The sequence below is a fragment of the Struthio camelus genome, chromosome 1, assembly GCF_040807025.1.
Source record: "Struthio camelus isolate bStrCam1 chromosome 1, bStrCam1.hap1, whole genome shotgun sequence".
Lineage (NCBI taxonomy): Eukaryota > Metazoa > Chordata > Aves > Struthioniformes > Struthionidae > Struthio > Struthio camelus.
In genome coordinates this window covers 168,573,810-168,593,626 of record NC_090942.1, presented here as the reverse complement: position 1 = coordinate 168,593,626, position 19,817 = coordinate 168,573,810, and the positions used below count along the sequence as shown (strand labels likewise).

The window sequence follows — 19,817 nt, the reverse complement described above, 5'->3', positions numbered from 1 at the left end:
CCCATGTTGGAATATTTGTGGATGGACATACCACACTAACCTTAAAACATGAAAAAAATCAAATTAGAAGTTATGGCGGTTTTTTTGTACGTCATCTGTTACTTAATGCGCCGTTACACATGTTTGTATGTTCAGAGCAGTCTGCAGGTTCTTTATTTAGTTACGTTATTTTGGTATAGCTAATGCTTGGGATAGGCATCGCTTTACAACTTTATAGATTTTAAGAATAAAGTATGAAGTGCTCACTTTGTGCAAAGGGAGCAAACTTTACCTGAATGCACAAATGATACTGATAAGTCATCATGCTTAGTGAAGTGGATTATTCAGCCATCTATGGGAGGCAATTTGAGAGCATTGCTTTATGTTACAGGACACATTTTTCAAACACAGGCTTTTGCAAAGCCTTTGAAGATAGTAATATCCAATTAAAGTTTTCCACGTTAAGTATTTTTATATCTTTAGTGCAGACTGTCCAATCAATTTGTACATTTTTAAAGGTTTGAAAGAGACAGAAATTTAGATTCCAAGAGAGACATAGCACTTACACTATATAAGCAACTTTTCATGCACATACTCTCATGCTACTATGTTCACACAGCAGTCTTAGAAACAGATCTTCTAGGTAAATCAGAAATTTCTCTCCGAATTACCTTTCTGTGAAATCTGAACAAAACATGTTTTTCAAGGCAAGAGACAACTCCTTTTTTTCAGATATACTAAAGATCAAATGATTTGCAACAAAATTTGGTACAGGATGAATTACCTAAATTAATTATGCACAGGCCACAAAAGATTAAAGAGCTTAAAGAAGCTTTGATAATGGTACCATAAATGGTTCTATAACAATCAGAAAACATGGGAAAAAAAGAAAAACATATTAATGAAGTTTTAATTGACTGAAAGTAGATGATTAGTGGATATTTTTAAAGCAAAAATAATTGAAATATATTGCTACAGATTCATCAAAATTTACAGTCTTGTAAGACAACTAGAACACTGACAAATGTCAAAATCTAACTGAGAAGTTTCACCGTAGACATCAAATCAGTACAGTAATGTGAACATAAGGTGTAAAATGTAGTTCTTTAAACCAGTTATCAGAAACTAACGTCTGGGATGGAGTTCAGCTCCAGATTTAAGACATTCACATCAATTTTCTAAAAGGTAGAGTTGAATCCCACCCTTGGGGTCTTCACTCAAGTACAGCTTAACTGGAAGTTTTACCTCAGGAAAGAGAGAATGGAAAGATTTAAGTCAGTTTTTAAATTACAAGAGTCATAGATAAGCCTCTCAATCTCCTATAATTTCCACTTAGTATGTACTTTATCTGTCCTGTTCAGATTACATGCATAAAAAAGCAGCTCTGCAGGACCTGAGGTTGAAAGACCAACTCTTCTGGTCGGCAGGCAGAACTTCATGATTTTAGTTTTTAAAAATGTTAAATAAGTCAGTGCTCTTGATAAAATTTCAAGTCCTAGATGATGCCCGAAGGGCTTCAGCTGCTGAGACTAAGTTCCCTATCCTCAGATATAGATGTGGAGTTTTGATTTGTACGCCTCTATATAGCTTATAAAGAGATATGGCTACAGATCTGATTTTAATCCTGTGGTTCTTCAGTTTGTATAACAGAAACCATGTTTCAATCTCCGGAAGTCTCCAGTTCAGATTCCCAGTGTGTGCCAAACTGAGGGCTGACATGTCTAAACACGTGCAGTGAACACATGTGTAAGTGTATATGTACACTCTTGCTTTGCAAGTCTATGTGAGGTGGTATTCTGTTAGTAAAGCTATAAAAGTGGGACTGAAGGGAAACAACCTAATCCAGTTTCTGTAACAACTGGGAAAGTACTCAAAATCTTTTTCACCAAGGTACAGAATTTACTGCCACTTCATATAGGAGCAGAATTTACTGCCACTTTATATAATAGCTTTGCTCTAGTAAATTAGTTTAAGGAGATGGTATTATTAGAAATAGAGACCAGAATATTTACAGAAGTGACAGTCACCCACAGCTGCAGCGTCTCTGCATCACTGCAAATAAAAGCTTCTATCCAGTTTCAAGAGATCAATCCAAAATCCTGCCTCACCTTCCTAAAACATCCTTGAAAATGCCTGCCAGCAACTCCTCTTTCGGAATGGAGGATGTCTAGCTTGACTAGCTCCACTGATTGATTATAGTAATCTGTTACAGGCTGAGAGCTGTTAGTATATCTCAAGTCATGGATTGAAAAATTATGTTTTATGTGCCATGTGGTTTGAATTTTATTTTTGCGTTTCTTCTTAGCCATAAACTCATTCGTCAATTTCACCACAAATATAGAAATGGAGCATGGGTCAAAAAACATCTGTAGCTTATCTATATGGAATACATTAAATGAAACATATACTTAGTGTAAATGTAGCTGGAGTAGTTGCTGAGGTATTCATCAAATTCAAGGAACATCAAGTTTTTAGCTACTCAAAACATCAACATAGAAAAGCCGGAATATACAAACTGCAAATTAATCATATAATTTATTAAACAAACTGAAGTTTAATGATCCTGTTATACAGGACATTATAACATACATCCGAATCCAGATTTGGATACCCTCATTTTCTTTACATATATCTTCACTCCATAAATGTCAGTCAGTATTAGTGGTATATTAACCTGTCAGAACAAGATTATTCAGAAAGTACAGACTCAGCATTAGTAACCCCTGGAGAGATGTAAATACGTGGCAAAGCAAACCCAGCTTACATAGATTTAGAAAATATCTAGTAAAGAAACAGTCCAATAGTATCAAACTTAATTTGATCCCTAATGCCTGTGCTGCTCGTGTCAGACCATTGGCATTGCTGTGCAGTCTCTTCGGCCTGTATTGTATGTCGTATGTGCAGTCTGAGTACATCCCAATATAATTATAACGGGGTGAGGCTTAGTGTTTATAAGTGGAATGCTGGCAAGGTCCAATTCATAATGAGTTCTCAGCATACAATCAAGTAATAGTAATGAGAAACACGACGTTCACAACAAACTTTTTTTTTCTGCCTACAAGTTTTATATGTATTATATGTATTTATATGTATTATTATATTAGAGAAAATATGTTTCAGTTCAGCAATATTCCCTTCTTAGCCTAGGATACACCACCTTATCCTTAAGAGGACGTCTCTTTTAGGCTATTTTCTCAGCATGTGCACGTGGAACTCAGATGGGATTTGTTTGAGACACCTATATATAGATATCTATATAAAGATATCTGAATATAAGTTCTCATAGCAGTTAGTGGAGATCTGTGACTCAATTCATTCACACAGACACCTAGCTGTACCTGGGATCCCCCCGGGTGTCCGAGATGTCTGCATGGGCCTGGTGAACACGACAGAGGACCTACGGAAGCTCACAGCCTCCTGGGCTTCTGTTTTTGGTCTGGTACCTATGCTTAGGCTACCAAATCCCATACCAAAAACAGTTAAAGGGAGGCTGATAGAAGTAACCATCTTGAGAGAAAGGGTTTAAACCAGCTGCATGAGCTGACGCCACCAGTTTCATCTGGAATACTGTAGGGTACCCTCCTGGCTACTGCTTCAGGTGAACACAGGTCACCCACAGAGACTGTGTCACATGAAAGCCTCTTGTGTATGTCCTCAGTCTTGAGATACGAATGTGAGACATGCGCAAGCACCTCTGTTCCCTCCTTACTTCCACAGGAAGGAAACCTGTGCATGCAAGCCAGATAGGACCCCAGTATAGCCCTCATGCTTGGATGCTGAGTACGGTTGAGAGCTAGAGCTTGTCACTCACTCCACATGGCACGCGCAGACACAGCCATGGCACTGATAAGTAAGTTACTGCAGAGAGGCTTCACAATCATCACACCTATTTTCTACAGTATTGACTATGATGTTTACATGCAAACATACATTGTACAGATTAATACATTATGCAGATTATGAGTACAAATTATCTGGGAGAAAAGTTAGATATTTATTGACACTCAGAATGGGATCTAACATATGATGCTAATTTCCAGTAAATTTGTATAACACAAATCACCTTTTTTTGGATATTCGCATGGTGGACATTAAGGAATGACTGCATTCCTCACTAATGCAGACAGCAGACTAAGCAATAACGTTAAAATCCAGATATGAAATGAAAGCATATGGGTGAAGAATCAAGCAGGATATAAGCAATATACTGTTCAAAGTTGTAAGATTTTACATACAAGCAGGAACATGTTGACAGCATGCTCAGAAACAATGAATCTTCTGTCTGACAAAGACATTGTAAAAGGCATTTGTAATGGAAATATGGTTTAAAAAAATCACTTAAGAGTTTGAACATCTAGACTGTAGCTGCTACACAGTGAAAGACTGAAAAGATAAAATAACAGATCACAAAAGGGATTCAGTAGTTCTTAGTAAACACATTTCTCTTTTGTTTAAGTGTTGTTCTGAGCCTTTTATGAATAATGTGAACATAACCCAAGATTAATAGGAATATCCTTAGTGGAACAACCACTTAAATTACAATTTTTCTTAACTACCTCTCAGCAAAACAGAATTTTCTTCAATATTTCTTTTCTTCCTAGCATAGCACAGATCATAGCATTCTGTGTTGCCATTACAAATGAATGGAATAAATCCATAATTTGGGCAAAAAAGCTAGCGTGCTCTTTACGTTATCTGTTTTTAGACTCAGTAAGGTAGCATTTCAGTTTATGATACAGACAAAACCTGTTTAATCATTTCTAAGTTCCAAACATATGCTTTAAAAAAAAGTACAAACACCCTGTTCTTTCCATATAATCTAGAGAGAAATATTGCTGAGACGTAATTCAAAATCTGAATCATTTTGTTCAAAATGATCTTTTTTGTAAATTTTAATTTGATCTTGTGAATAAGTGAAGTTTGCATTTTTTCCCCCTTGCTAGCTTTGAAATAATAATCAAAGACCATTTTTTTCTTCCTTGCACCGTATCTGGATTGATTGTTTTACTTTCTATACTTTGTCCAAGTAGAGGTGATCTGATGAAACTGTGTGAAGCTTTGCAAACTCCATTTAAATTTCCAGTGATTTTCAGTCATCTAATATCCAACATTTTGGAGTTTTGTATTAAATTATCTGCTGGGAAACTCACCGTAAAGTAACAGTCTAGAATTATACAGTTAAATTTTTTGATTGGTTCAACGAATTGTTGTCATTTGTTCACTCTTATCTGCAAATCTTATTTGCATAAATCTGCAAGGAAAAAGGATGTAGTAAGTTAAACACATTATGAATCTAATACATTAAGCAATGAAATGAAAGAGACAGAGAAAACAAAGTTTTCAAAAATATACACTTTTTTGCTTCCGTGTTGCTGGGTTTAGTCCAACATCGCCTAAAACCTGGGTAAAATTTTTCATTGTCTTCAGAGTCTTTGGAACAAAGCTTATCATGTCTAGCTTTGATATTTATATCGTCATATAATGCTAGTATCCAGGACTGACATTTTCATAATCACATGGAATCTAATTCCACCCTCTACTTTTGAAGTCAGGGGGACTACTGATAAGATGCAGTTGCTTATGCAGTATGCTTATGAGAATCTTGTCCTTGGAGCTTTATATTTTAAAAACCTTAGAGTTTTGTTTGTTTGGTTTTTTTAATTCTCCTGTGAATAAAATGGAAGAGGGTCAGAGGGTCCCTATGACTTGTAAGTAGACAAACAACTATTTATAACCTGCATAAAATTGTAAACCATCAAAACGAGCTATTTTCTACAGCTAATGTGCACTTGACAAGAGCAGAACAGTTCTCTGTTAGATGAACAGAAGGTTAAATAATATTTAATTCAGACTTTTGCATTAAGAGATAACAGTTATTAACTTTTTTTGTCCTCTCATGCAGTTCCTATTGCTCTATAAAAATAACCTTCTGCTAGAAATGCTATTTACCTTTTTTAGCAACATATACTTGTATCAAACTTTAAAGACTTGGGTAGTTCAAAGAGTGAATACTCAGAAGAAAATGGCATAGCAATTTTATGTGCATTAACTTACTAACATATGTTTAATCTCTCTCATTAGCACTTCTTCTACCAAAGAAGCAAAATGTCAATTAGGCGTTGAGCACTTGCCAATAATACTAACATGAGAAAGGAACTAAAATCAAGAGTGAAACCAATTTGCCATTTAAATTTCCTATTGCTATGAGATGTAGGGATCAGAAAAGCTGGGCCACTAATTCGTTCATCTTGTACCCTTTTATTTGCTTGTTAACTAATTGTTCTGAACAGCTCTGCTACTGGTAAATGTTAATTACATAATGATGGCTCCATAACTTCCTTCTAGCACTAAATGCATATTAAAATCTCCACTCTCTCATGAATATCTCCTGAATCCATTTTTTCAAGAAAATGTATTGCCAGTCCAGTTCATTCTTCTTAACCCATAAATAGACTGCAGTCATGGGAGTTCTGTGTGCTTTACTGCATTTTAGGTTTAAATGAACGTTCCACAATTATTAACTAGTTAATTATCATAGGCTTCACATTTGTCTGTGTGAACAAACAGTAGAGGCTGTCTTTTGGCTTTATTTTTGTATACCCCCTGAAATACTGAGGTTCCAGTCAGTAGTGTTACTATCCATGCCCATGTAAGAACTTAGGAACCTAAATTTTTATTATGTTTGACCCCTAAAAATGTATTTAAGTAAGATCATAATGTGATCATAGTGTGATTTAAATTCCCAAGAACCTAGCAAAACCTTCAGGACCTAATTATTCTACACTGAAGATACCAACAACCCAATCTTTCTTCTCTGCAAGTCCACAGTCTTGACCTCTATTTCTTGCCTAAAATCTGTGGTTCTCCACAAATTCAACTTACTTCTGAGTTTCCCCAAGAAGCTCAGTCTGGAAGGCTTTCTAAACACGCAGTTACGGGATCAGGCTCCGTCAATAACAAAGATGCCCATCACTTTCCCTTGCCAGAGGTGGAGCTGCTGCCGGTCTCTGAATGCAGCATGCAGGAGACAGCTTAAGTCGTTCTGCTGCTTCACAGGGCTGAAGGCTGTGCCTCCCAGTTCCTAGGAGCATACCCTAACTATCAGTCATTCTGGCTTAGCACTATAGCTGATTCACTTTAAGTAAAAGTGATGATTTACTGAATTAAAGAAGACAGAAAGGAAATGAGACTGATACTTTCACCACTTTCACCAGTCCACAGTATGGACTATGTGCTTGAGTGGAAAAGTCTGTCCCTTCTACCAAGACTCTTTATGAAGTCTACGGCCTGACATGTCCGGGAGTGGAGAGCTCACTTTTACTCCTTCTTGCTAAATGGGTAGCAAAATGGAAGAGAAGTCCTTAAAGACTCCAGAAAAGAAGCAGCCCTCTGTGAGAACTATTGACTGGATGTGTCAGATTGTTTGCGTATCTTGTCTGTTATAGTTTAGGATAAACATTTCCAAACTGAAGTGAAGAAAGCAGTTATTTATGTTTCACAGTGCACATAGAAAGGAATGCAAGGAAGGAAAGGTTGCCCTAAACAGTGCCAGAACCTCCAGTGAGGAATTACAGGTGCCACAAAGAAAAAATAGAAAGTGCCTCCACCAAATGTCTCTGTTTTGCAACAAGGAGTGAGCTGGGAACTTGCACAGTACTTGTTCCACTCTAGAGAGCTGACATATAACAAATGTTCTTTAGGTGGCCAGCAGATGAGCAGACATAGGCACATTGATATTAGTAAACTAAACAGAATAAGGGACCGTTCCTTGGCCCTGAGGCTGCGTGGTGTGGCATGGCTGCCTCTACATAACGTAGCACTTGGCTGCAGACCTGTTCTGGGCCCTGTGTGGCACATTTCTGGCAACAAGACCCGGCTGTTTTTTTCTATTTTTTTTCCAGTTCAAAGTCTCTGCAACAATTCTAAAATTGAGGTTATATGACACCGAAGTTCTGCAGTATGGTGTAAAAAATTTGGAGGGTGGGGTGGTTTGAGGATGCAAAGTCTGCTGAGATAGTGCTGTAGGACTAAACAGAGCAGAGGAATCCAAACACGGAGCAGTCTTGTCCATAACGCCTTTGGGAGCGTTCCTTGGCATCTGCCCTCGCAAGCTGTGCTCAGAAAGTTGAAATAATGCTTTTTGTCACAGTATCAGCGATCATACTAAAAATTAAATAGTCCAGACAATCACCAGCTAGCGATGAAGACCGTGGCCTGGTCCTGTTTTATTTATTAACGTAAGACACAGACAGCAAGTGTTTTGCTGAAGCCCCAAGAAGCACCTGAAATAAGGTGACTCTCACCAGCTAAGAAAGACAGTAGAACCTCTATGCCATTTCCGCTTAAAGCTAAAAAAAAAAAAAAAAAAAAAAAAAAACTCGCCCTTCTAGGGAAGATTTGAGGCCAAATCAAAGGTCTGATATTATTCATGGGACATAACCACAAGGTCAGACTGGACGCGTGGTGGTGGGTGGTTAGACACCGGCACTCACGGCTTACAGCATGTAAACACAATGTTGCTTTTGTACTAACGGGCAATAGAGGCCCAAGATAGGTCAGGACTCTTTCTCTACTCAGATGAGGACATTCTCAGTCTTGCACTCCCGCGTTTATACAGTCTCTGTGCGAAAAGAGTTTGGTCTGGATCACAGGCTCATACCTACCCTTTATAAACATGGTAAACTTAGCCCATATAGATTGACTGTTTCCATGCAGCAATGAAACAAAACTAAGGTACAAACATTTTGCAGTCAGAAGGTAAGCTCTATTTGGATTTAAAATAGCTGTGGAAGTTAGCTGGACATTCATTCCCTTTGCTATGAGCCAGGTGGATAGAAAGGAATATATCTTCTCTGCAGGTTCTAACATGTAAAGTCTGCAAAGGTAACAGATCTTCCGAGATTTTATAGCTTTTAGCACTGACAGAACAAATCCAAAAAAAGCTGATCCACACCTCTAATATACACCGATTCATGAAATGCTAAGCCAACAGAGGCAGTAAAAACAACCTTTGGTTTTAGTTGTGTAATCACGTTTTTGAAAGATCTGCTAACACATAGTATCACTCCTTAGCTACAAGTTTTTTACCCCTCTTAAAAGTCCATACTTATTTTTCAAATCTTAAAGTACAGATTCTACGAGTATTCTTTATCGCTGTTTAACTCCTTATCACCAAATGCATTTCCCTGTGCAGCAACTGTCCTTGCAATTTGAAAAATTAAGTCTTTGCATTAGCCCTGCTTAAAGTAACATGCAACAATTTTTGCTCGTTATTTAGTGTTCCCAGAAGACTTCTTAGTATTAAATTTCTTACATCAGACTTCTCAGAATATCTTGTTTTAATATCTCTGCTTTACCTCAGCTCAACTTTCAACATTAGCAAGAGGCACACATTTCAATGTCTGGCCTATTAACTAAAATGGTTTCCTTTCCAACTCAACAACAACACACCCCTTTCAATTCACCCTTTACCTTGCTCTTGTCCTTCTTCTTAGTAAGTGGTAACATTTGCTCTCTTTTGCCTGCGTTCAAACTCATTTACTCTAGACAGAGGGTCATCTTCGTATTGTTTCTTCCCCTGACAAGGAATTAACACATTTGGTCTTCATTTTCATCTGCTTAATTAAGCACAGCTTGTGATTGTGTTTAAAGCACTAGCATAGAGCAGTGATGAATTATAAACAGTCAAGCTACTTTGCTAAAGGAGAGGAATTGCTCCATTACACTAGAGGGATAAAGACTATGAGAGCAACTAATACTGCATGAGCAGGTCACCTGTACTCATTTGAGAATACTTGTATTAAACCGAGGGGCTAGAACGCATATCAGATTGCTAGCATTTGGGGATAAAGTATTTAGCCTTCCAGCTGTTCCTCTGTAGCCTCAGCATATGAAAACCACGTCTGTCCTAGCGGTCCTACAAGGCCTATCATTAACCGGTTGCTTAGAGCTATGTCATGGGTCCCAAAAGCAGTAACCCCTTCAGTATAAAGGCTGGATCTTTCTGACTAAATCCTGGAATCATTTAATATGCCAGTGTCTGTCTGAGATTTCTAAATATACAGAACTTCATGATAAACAAAACAGTCACCTCCATTTAATAAACACTGACATGCACTGTAGCTTTTTGTGGAAGTCACACATGCTGTCTTTTAAAACACCCCTCCACCTCACTTTCTTTACTCTTTATTATTTCAGATTCCTCATGAAGATGTTGCAACCTGATCTACTCCCATTTCTTCCAGGCATTTGTCCTGGCATACGTCAAGATTGCATGCGTAAGCCAAATGCCTCTCCAGAAAAGAAGTTCTCAGCAGCAGAGAAGCTGCTTATTCACAACTGCTTTGCTCTTTGGCAGTAAGAACATGAAAATCTTCCCTTTCGCTAACAACAATCTGTTATTGCTTCTTGTTTCTCTTGAACTGTCACTGTTGTGTTCCTTAGGTCTCTGAAATTTTGACCCTAACAGCACTTCAGAATCCAAATGACATGACAGCCAAATGACATGGGAAGTCATAAAGTAATGAAGTGCAATATATAGGGCTAAACCCATAAGTTTAAATATGTAGGATCTGTATTGGACTGAGCTCCAACAAAGCATTTATGTTTTTGATTTCCATATATTTCCTCTGGAACTTGAAATCCAAGTGTATACCTATTTATTGAACCTGGGTCTGTGTGACGTGAGAAAAAAATCAACTGTTTTAAGGAAGAATCAGTGACAAAAAAATGCTCCAGAAGAGACTAAATGAGAATAAATTGGGTGCTCAAGACTTTCAAAGCAAATGATACTTTAAAATAATGTTCTGGAAGAGAGATGGGTTTTTCCTGGTTGTCTTTCTGCTGACAATAAATAACTACTAAGCAGATTTTTACTAGAGCTTTTGACTGGGCTCTCTAGCCAGCATGTGAGCTGCATATTACCAGTGGCCTCTACATTGCAAAACTTTCTGGAAGTGACTGGATTCTTTCAGAAGTTGATTTTAAGCTTTATGGAAACTTAAATTTGTATCCCTCTAGTTCAACAGTACCAGAGGGATGTCCCACAAAGCTTCCAAAATCACCACTAACCTGCAGTACATTCCAAAAGGAAAACAGCAACAGAAGGCATTTAAATCAATGTTATTGGGGAAATGAAGTAAGAGTTCAGAATTACAATTGATTTAATATGCCAGGTGTGATGTGTTAAATCATTTGTATGAAAGGTAGTTCTTTCAGCTGGTTACTCTTCTATCTCTCCAGTCAAATTTTACATGGATTGGAATTAGGCTGCAGTTTAGGTTTGTTACTAGCAAAGAATAATCTTGGTATGCGTAAGTGCTGATAACTCCTATGCCATTCTTAAACACTCTTTAAACTACAACAGTAAATACTGCAGAATTTAAATGCCATGAAAACAAGCCCTTCTGATTTTAATTCCAGCAACATGTAAGAGTTTCAGACTAAAATATCAGAGTATTCCATCTTTGAAATTCAGAGGATTTGATATTGAAATTCATAGTTTTTGGAAATGTAGTTTTTTATCTACTATCTGTTAACTAGTTGTGTGGATTACCTTCAAGATTAATAAAGCAGTCATTTTTCTTCGGAACACATTTCTGTGTTATTGTAATTATGTTTTTACTTTTGCAAGCAATTTTAACCGTACTGATTGTCCTATGCAGAGAGATAGACCATTTTTCTTTCCTTCTTTTTTTAACCACAGTTCTTCTTACCATTGTTTCTTCAGTGCATAAGGAAGCTGTAAATATTAGAGTATGCATTGTGCTTGGATAAAACACATTTCGACTTTTCAGATAAGTGACTTACACATAGAAAAATGCAGGACTTAAAAAAAAAAAAAAACAAACTAACTAAGGCTAAGAAAAAGGAATGCATACGCAGTGGCCTTGCATCGCACAAGAAAGAAGAAATCTCCAATGCTTGCAGTGCGATACGTAAGAGGAGTAATAAGGCAAACAATGGTAAGGTGCGTAAGTAGATACAAATAAAGAGAAATTACTAAGATATACTTCTAAGAGAGGCTGAATTACAAGTGCTATTCATATTTCTAGTCATTTCTGAAGAGAGTTTACTAGAAAGTAAAAGTAACAGTAGGGAACATCAAGGGTAATATAAGAACTCAGGCTTTTTTAATAACTATTCTGAAAGTTAAGAGAAAAGTCTATACAGGAAAAAAATGTTGGATTACCTACTCTAATCCCTGCAAAATTCTGAAAACAATTGAAATTACTCATAACCTTAGTCAGGGGTATTATGTACTAACACCAGAAATAGTTACAGAGAAAACATCTTAAATGTTATAAAATGTTTTCAAATATTTATGTTTATGTTTGAACAAATATTTTGCACTTCCCATCAAAAAGGAATAAAGTGAGGCTATAGTGTTTAAATGCATACAACATACATATTCCTGCCTTCAGATGCATCACATTTCTGGGAGTCTACTTTTAAAAGAGAGAGCTGCTATGTAAAATCTTAAAGAGAAGATAAAGAGAATAAGTCCATAATGTATTACATGCATTTGCCTATGTGCTTGCTTCCTAAACCCAAACTTATTTTATCTCAGGCCTTAAGCAAGTTCTAAGCAACACGGTGGATACTTGCCCTCAGCCTAGGCACACAGTAACATAGAGAATGGAGAAGACCAACTCAGGTATGAACATGCTGCCCCATGGAGTCCTCCAGTGCGTGATGCCTACTGGCCTGTCCTGGCATCATCCTGTCAGAGCTGAGGAGTCAAGCCAAACAAGCTTTTTTCTGTAAGACCCTCCAGCAGAATGAGATTTCTAAGAAGCAGTGTTTTATGTGAGGATATAAGCACTGGATCTACAGTGATAAATCATAAAAGGGTAAGGGATGATCCTAAGCCTGGTGTCACCAACTGATATCCACATTGCTTAGTTTTAGCCCCTTGTAGACCAATTTTATCCTGGAAAGAGCTAGCTGGAGCAGCCCAGAACAGAGCCAGGGAGTGAGCTAACTTTTAGGCAGTGAGTACAGTCATGGGTCCACTCGCTGACTTCCTTTTTTTTGTAACACATATATGTCCTTTGGAAGGCAGGTCAGAAAGTTAGCTATTTGCCTTATTTACAGTTCGTGTAATTGAAAAGAACATGAAAACACTTTTTTTAATATTTCAGCAGCACTGTGCAGAGAAGGACCTGAGAGTCCTGGTGAACAAGTTGAACATGAGCCAGCAATGTGCCCTTGTGGCGAAGAAGACCAATGGTATCCTGAGCTACATTAGCAAGAGCTTTTCCAGCAGGCTGAGGGAGGTGATCCTCCCCCTCTACTCAGCCCTGGTGAGGGCACATCTGGAGTACTGTATCCAATTCTGGGCCCCTCTGAATACAAGAGAGACATGAAGCTCCTGGAGACAGTCCAGCGAAGGGCTGCTGAGATGATGAAGGGACTGGAGCATCTCTCCTGCGAGAAAAGGCTGAGAGTGCTGAGACTGTTTAGTGTGGAAAAGAGAAGGCTCCAGGGGGATCTTATCAGTGTACATAAATATCTGAAGGGAAAATGTAAAGAACACGGGGCCAGACTCTTCTCAGTAGTGCCCAGTGACAGGGCAAGAGTGACTGAGACAGCAGGCTGCCTAGAGAGGCTGAGGAGACTCCATCCTTGGAGATATTCCAAATCCAACTGCACATGGTCCTGGGCAACGTGCTCCAGCCGACCTTGCTTGAGCAGGGAGGTTGAAGTACATGAACTCCAGTGGTCCCTTCCAGCCTCAACCATTTTGTGATCCTGTGATTTTGTGCTATAGCACAACGCCTTTCTCTCCCCTTAAAACCACAGGCCTACAGCTCTTCTTTCTTAGATTAAACTGTGTGCTTTTCCACACTTTCAGTCTACATCAACTGTTTACAAGTCCAGTTTTCCAGACATGTATCACCTCATTGAGTTTGAAGCTAATAGAAAAGGAGACTAGAGGAGCTATGTTTGAAGATACTGAAAATTAAGTTGATTCAAACTAGAGGAAGATAAAGAACTGGATACACTTAGCATGCTTAATAAGTCAATATGGTCAATATTTAAACAGATTGTTTACTTCTGTGCTATTCTAGGAAAATCCTTTTTTGATTTTCTCTGTAATTCATTGGTATCCTAGACAAAAATATAATTTGAGCTCAAGTATTTTACCTAACGGAATCCTCTCTCTGGACTAATATATACTTGTGTATTTAGTGTAAAGGGGCATTTATCTCAAGTCTTTTCTAAGTTCCAGTTCTCTTTAATACATGATCCATGATCTGAAGTACTGACCAAGATTCAGAATTTTGTTTTGTAAGTTCAACTTGAATATTTTTACATAACACTGCTTATATTCCCAGCACTCAGTAAAAAAGAAAGGACGAATTATTTCACATTATTATGAAGATATTGTCTTACAAAATTATTTATTTTCCATGAGATACAACTGTAACATAGTCACAGTTAATCACTTCACTGTTGATCGTAAGCAAGCCCTTAATTTTACTCACAGAAATGATCAGATGAACTTCAAAGAGATTATTCTTGCTTATGAAAGTACGCATATGCTTAAGTACGTTTAGGATTGAGGACTGGGTCTATACTTTTTCAGTAATGATTTTCCTTTTCTTTCTATTTTACCATTTGTTTATTTGCAGCTATTAATCTGATGCTTTAACTGATATTTTTACTAAGCCATATAACAGCAAGAGTAAAAAAGTCAGATTTTAACAGTAACTTGATAAGAAAGTGAAATTTCACAGTATCTTAAAAATATCTTGGATTTTACTAGCTCTACGTGGAAAATAAGAGAGAAGCACAATTCAACTGCATCTCTATCCCAGATGAAAGTTGGGGGAGGGGAGAAGAATGTCAAACACATTATTAAACAGATTTCATCACTGCAGATTTAATGAAAGATGCACTACACTGAACTTTCGCATTTCATTATTTACAAAAAAACCCACATGCTTACATGAAGGAAATCAATGAGAGTGAGACAGCCAGTAACACTGCAGCTTTAAGTCTACAAGAGTAAAATTACTTTCTTTCACTTCAGTCGTATGTACACAATAGTGGCTTTTACCAATATTTTATTAAGCTGTACTTTTAAAAAGTTTATTTCCCAAAATGATAAGGATAGTAATTGTTTTCTATCAATCAATCAAGAGCAAAAATACAATAAGATGAGAGAGAAATGCATAGACCAAAAAAGCAACAAAAACCTCAGCTAGTACTCGAAGAGCATATTGCTGAACAAAGTAAATCATTTTCTGTGCTGCAAAGCAGCTTTCTTGAACAGAAAATTCAGTGAAGTATATCTGTGAGATAAGGTTTGGATGAGATTTCTCTGTTGTGAGGCATCTCATTGTTCTGTTTTTCCAAGTCAGTATGTAGAAGATAGGACTCTGTCTGTGTTGTTCTATACTCTTCAGCAGAGTATTTGGTAAGATTTTTCTTATTTTAAATAAAACAATTCCCTCTCCTGCTGAGGCCTTGAAATTGTTATTGTCCTCTATGCTTTAGTTGGCTTCTTCTGTAGTAAATATTAGCTGATCCATAGAAGACATGTTTTTAACTTGTTAGAGAAATCTGTTGAAAATTACACCAAATAAAGTTCATGCCAGGAAAACAATGGATAATTAAAATGTTAACACTTAACCAAAACAAAATGCACATATCCAGAGCATGGTAGATCATCAAAGACATAACAGCAATGCTCTCATTAATGTATAACAGTGGTGGAGAGACATCTAATCTCTTCACATTTGTGCATAAGATATCTAATATGAATATTCTCAGGGTAACTAGCATCTAGTACTTACTAAAGGTCTAACACTAATAAAAAAATAAAAATAACTGAGAGAGCTGACATAGTGGCAAGATTAAAAAAAAAAGAGAGGTAAGGTGATTACATTTAGTAATTTCATATGCCATTATGAACCATGGCATATCCAAATTAGACTTGAATGGACTACATAAATACTAGATTGTGCTGGATTGCATTGGCTTGTGATTACAAACTATAAATCAAACATTTGAACAGGAATGGTAAATGAATGATAAATTTTATGTAGCTATGGTGGAATAGTAAGTAAATCAAATTTCAGATTAGTGATTTTTGTCAAAACACCTGGAAAGTGGCAATCAAATATGCAGTGGCATATTTGTGGCAATCAAATATGCAGTGCAGTTCTTGCAGTGGCTGTTACAGAACTTTTTGTCCAGTGAAATATATCCTCACAAAACGTTCATTCAATATCTTGAGAATGAAGAGGTATAAGAAAATGAGATTCAGGACAATTAGAAGCTAGATATCTATTTGAATAAACTGAGAAGGAGACTGGTGAACAGTTTTGTTACTTCTAAATCTTGTCTTCCCCTCAGTGAATTAGTAATATCAGTATTACTGTCACTAAAGCTTTTTAATCACCTTAGGTCATTGAAAGTTTTAACCTACAATTCTGGCTCAAGTACAACTTGTGTCAGATCAAATGTGCAAGACTACATTCTTGTTCAGCAACCTCATTTTTTCACTCTTCTGATTGAAATCCAAAAAACATTAAACAACTGAAAATAAAAATTATAGGATATAGGAAATAATTTCTTTCCAGTGGTTTATTATCAATATTTTATTTAAAGTTTTGGGTAAAATATGTTTATGTCTTGATGCTTGAATCACTCTCTTAGCTGTACTGTTTCTTGGATTTCTATGTTCACTCTTTCTCTCACTTTATCTTTTTTATTTTTACATTTATGGAAGACTTTGCACTAATTTGACAGACTACGAGGACGGTCCACCCATTATTAAAAATGAATAATGGAAATATTCATGCTAGTCATACTGGGTATTTGAATCCTTTATCACTGATACCTAACCTGGCACAGGCAATTTAGAAACAGCCAGTCTTTGGACCTATCAGTAAATTCTGTCATGTTACCCACTGCTCCGTACAAAAGATATACCTGAGTCATGAGTCAGATGAGTCTCTGAAAAGCCGCATAAGATCTTAGGACATGTGAAGAAAAATTTCTAAATAAGGACGGAGAAATTGTTGTCATATGATAATGATAAAGTTAATTTGTCCAAGCCTATAAAAGTATTTACTGACAAAGTATTCTGAATGTTTTCCAAGTGCACTGATATTTGGCAAGGGATTGAAATGCAAAGTTGTAAAAAGTAAAAGGAATTAGCAACAGTATGAAAAGTTAGCAAAAGTATAATGCATATCCTTCTTGTAAAAGATGGTCCCCACTTCCTGGAAAGATCATGTAGGATCACAGCATTATCTAGTGAAGTTAAAGCAATCTTAATTGTTCATATAGTGAGAGCTACCAACATTGCTAAATTTTTATTGGATATTTCTGGAATTTCTTTTTGAAATTGAAAACTTTTCAGGAAAAAGGTTACTAAACATAAACATGTTTGAATATATTGATGGATTTTGTTTTCAAAGTTCAGTGAACACAGTTAAAGAAGTAATTATTTCTACCTATCTGTCTCCTCAGCATGAACAGTTGGTAGCATTGATTATTTAGTGAATTTCTCATTTTTACCTGAGAAAAGATTCCTAATCTTGATCAAAAAGCAGCTTTGATGGATTGAGCAAGAAGCATGTACACTATAATTTTTTACTGCATTATAATAAAATGAATGTTTTCTAAATGTCACAGTTTAAATTTCATGGGGCATGAAATCTACTTTTGAAATGAAATTTAAAGCCCTTCTCCAAATAAGAAGTGTAATCTTATAGTCAAAAACACTTTATATTCCTGACATTATTAACCTCAGAGTGCTGCCTGCAAGTTGATAACACCATCTGACATATTAAAACTGAATTTGCTCTTATATAATTATGTTACAGAATATTTAAAATAGATAAGATTACAAGGAAAATATTAATGTGCACATTTAGCAGTATTTTCATTTACTAATAATAAATCTAACTGCCCTTCATTTTAACATGTTAATGTTAACAAATACCAACAGATTACTTCTAAAAAAAACTATTTTTGGACTAATCATGGTGCTTAATGTCAAAAATGATAACACTTCACAGTAATCTCAAGAAAGCTCAGTATAAATATACTCCCTTCTGAATCTGTAATACATGTTGCATTTTCTGTTTGCAAAAGAAAAGGAGAACAAAGATTTTTGTCACATTCTAAATAGCTATAATATCTATGATGTTTATATAACAATTCATAATTAACTCATTCATAATTTTTACACTTAAAAGCAGGCTTCTTACACAGGCATTTTAAAAAGAACATATAAACAGAACTGAAATTTCCACAGGCTTCAATCATGAGTTTCTAAAATCCACACTAGGGAAAAAAAAAAAAAAAAACCACAGAAACCCATATACACATACTAAAAAGCTACATCTCTTTGTAGACTCTCAGGTCTTGATAAGAATAAAAACTTATTTTGCCTTTTCTCTGTCTTTTACTTTTGAACATCAAGCTCAGTGCTATTTCCAACAATCTGTTGTATAAGCAGAGTAGTGAGATAGACAGATTTATAAAAATAAAGATTATCTTTTATGTCAGCATAGCATTCTCCCTTGATGCAGAACAAGCAGTAAAGCCTTTGATCCCATGTTATTTAATATCCGACTTTACCATAAAGCAGTCATATATTCAAGGATAAGACAACTGGAAAAAATAAGCATAAAATATCAATTGTATTCACAGCTTTTTCTTAAATGGCAAAGTATTGGAAAGTTACCAACTTTTCTCATTGGTACAAATAAAATATACTTCCAGCTGCAGAAAACAGATGCTTAATTGGAAAGGAGGAATAAGTCTTACGGTTTAGACATTAAGCTGGAATTTAGAAAACCTGGATTTAATTTCTGAGTTCAGGGCTATTTTCTCTCTACTCATAGACTTGTTAATTTAATCATGATCTAGTCTCCAGTGAATTCTGCAAGAGTGTTCCAAGAACTAACCTTGGATCAGGTCCTTTATATTCCAGCTGACATAGCATTGCTTTACTTGTCCCTTTAAACTGCAAACCTTAAGGCCATGCACCCTTGCTTGTAGGTAATGCATCCAGTACAGTGATGTCCAGGATAAAGTTGCACCCAAGTCAGTATGCTGGAAACATCTGTAGCACTTAAAAATGCTGCTGCCACCCAATCATTTGTCAGTTAGGGCAGTTCTTACCTTAGGAGCAGTGGGATCCATCCCCACCAGAAGCTGACAACCTTCAGTAAAATCTTTGAGTTTCATTTTCCTCTCATGCTAAGGGCGGATGACGCATGATAGCACCAGCCGCCACATCACGACACGTCATGACAGGACGCACAGCAGCACAGGGCGTGCAGACCTCTGCGGGGATTTCCCTGGCTATCCCCACAGTGGCAGAGATGGGTATGCAGCAGCTCAGGCTGAGCATAGCAAACAGGGTGTAAAAGAAAGTCGCACGGTCCCAGTGCCTGAGTTGTCTTGTGATTTCATGCATGAGGTGAGCAGTAACATTTAGTCGGTAGCTGTGTATATTCTCACCCTCCTTTTCGTGATGATGTTGCGTGACATAGATTTTTGGTGCTGAAAAATAGGTGCAGTAAATGCGCTACAGAGCTGTCATGCTGTCATGCACCTCGCTATAGACCGCAGTGCTGCCTGGTGCTGGCTGTCCTCAAGTCTGCAGAAACAAGCACGTGGCAACATGGGCTGAGAACTAAAAGAGGTAAATAGGAGAAAGTTATAAGATCATTTAACCTTCATCATGGCCATTTTTTGGTTTATTTTCCAATGTCACAAATAAATGTTCTCCTTCTGTCGGTATTATCATGATAACGTATATAACTTATACTATTCCTGTTTTGTAAGAGACTTTCTCTTAAACTTCC

At 36.7% G+C, this 19,817-nt stretch overlaps 1 long non-coding RNA gene across 1 annotated transcript; it reads right to left on the bottom strand.

The window, feature by feature from the left end:
• Window positions 1-2,393: 2,393 nt before the first annotated feature.
• Window positions 2,394-19,641, bottom strand: LOC138064909 (uncharacterized). The gene is made up of 3 exons (XR_011138158.1): window positions 19,129-19,641; window positions 9,451-9,556; window positions 2,394-5,230 (listed from the first exon to the last, which is right to left on the bottom strand). It is a non-coding gene; the product is annotated as an uncharacterized lncRNA (long non-coding RNA).
• Window positions 19,642-19,817: the final 176 nt, after the last annotated feature.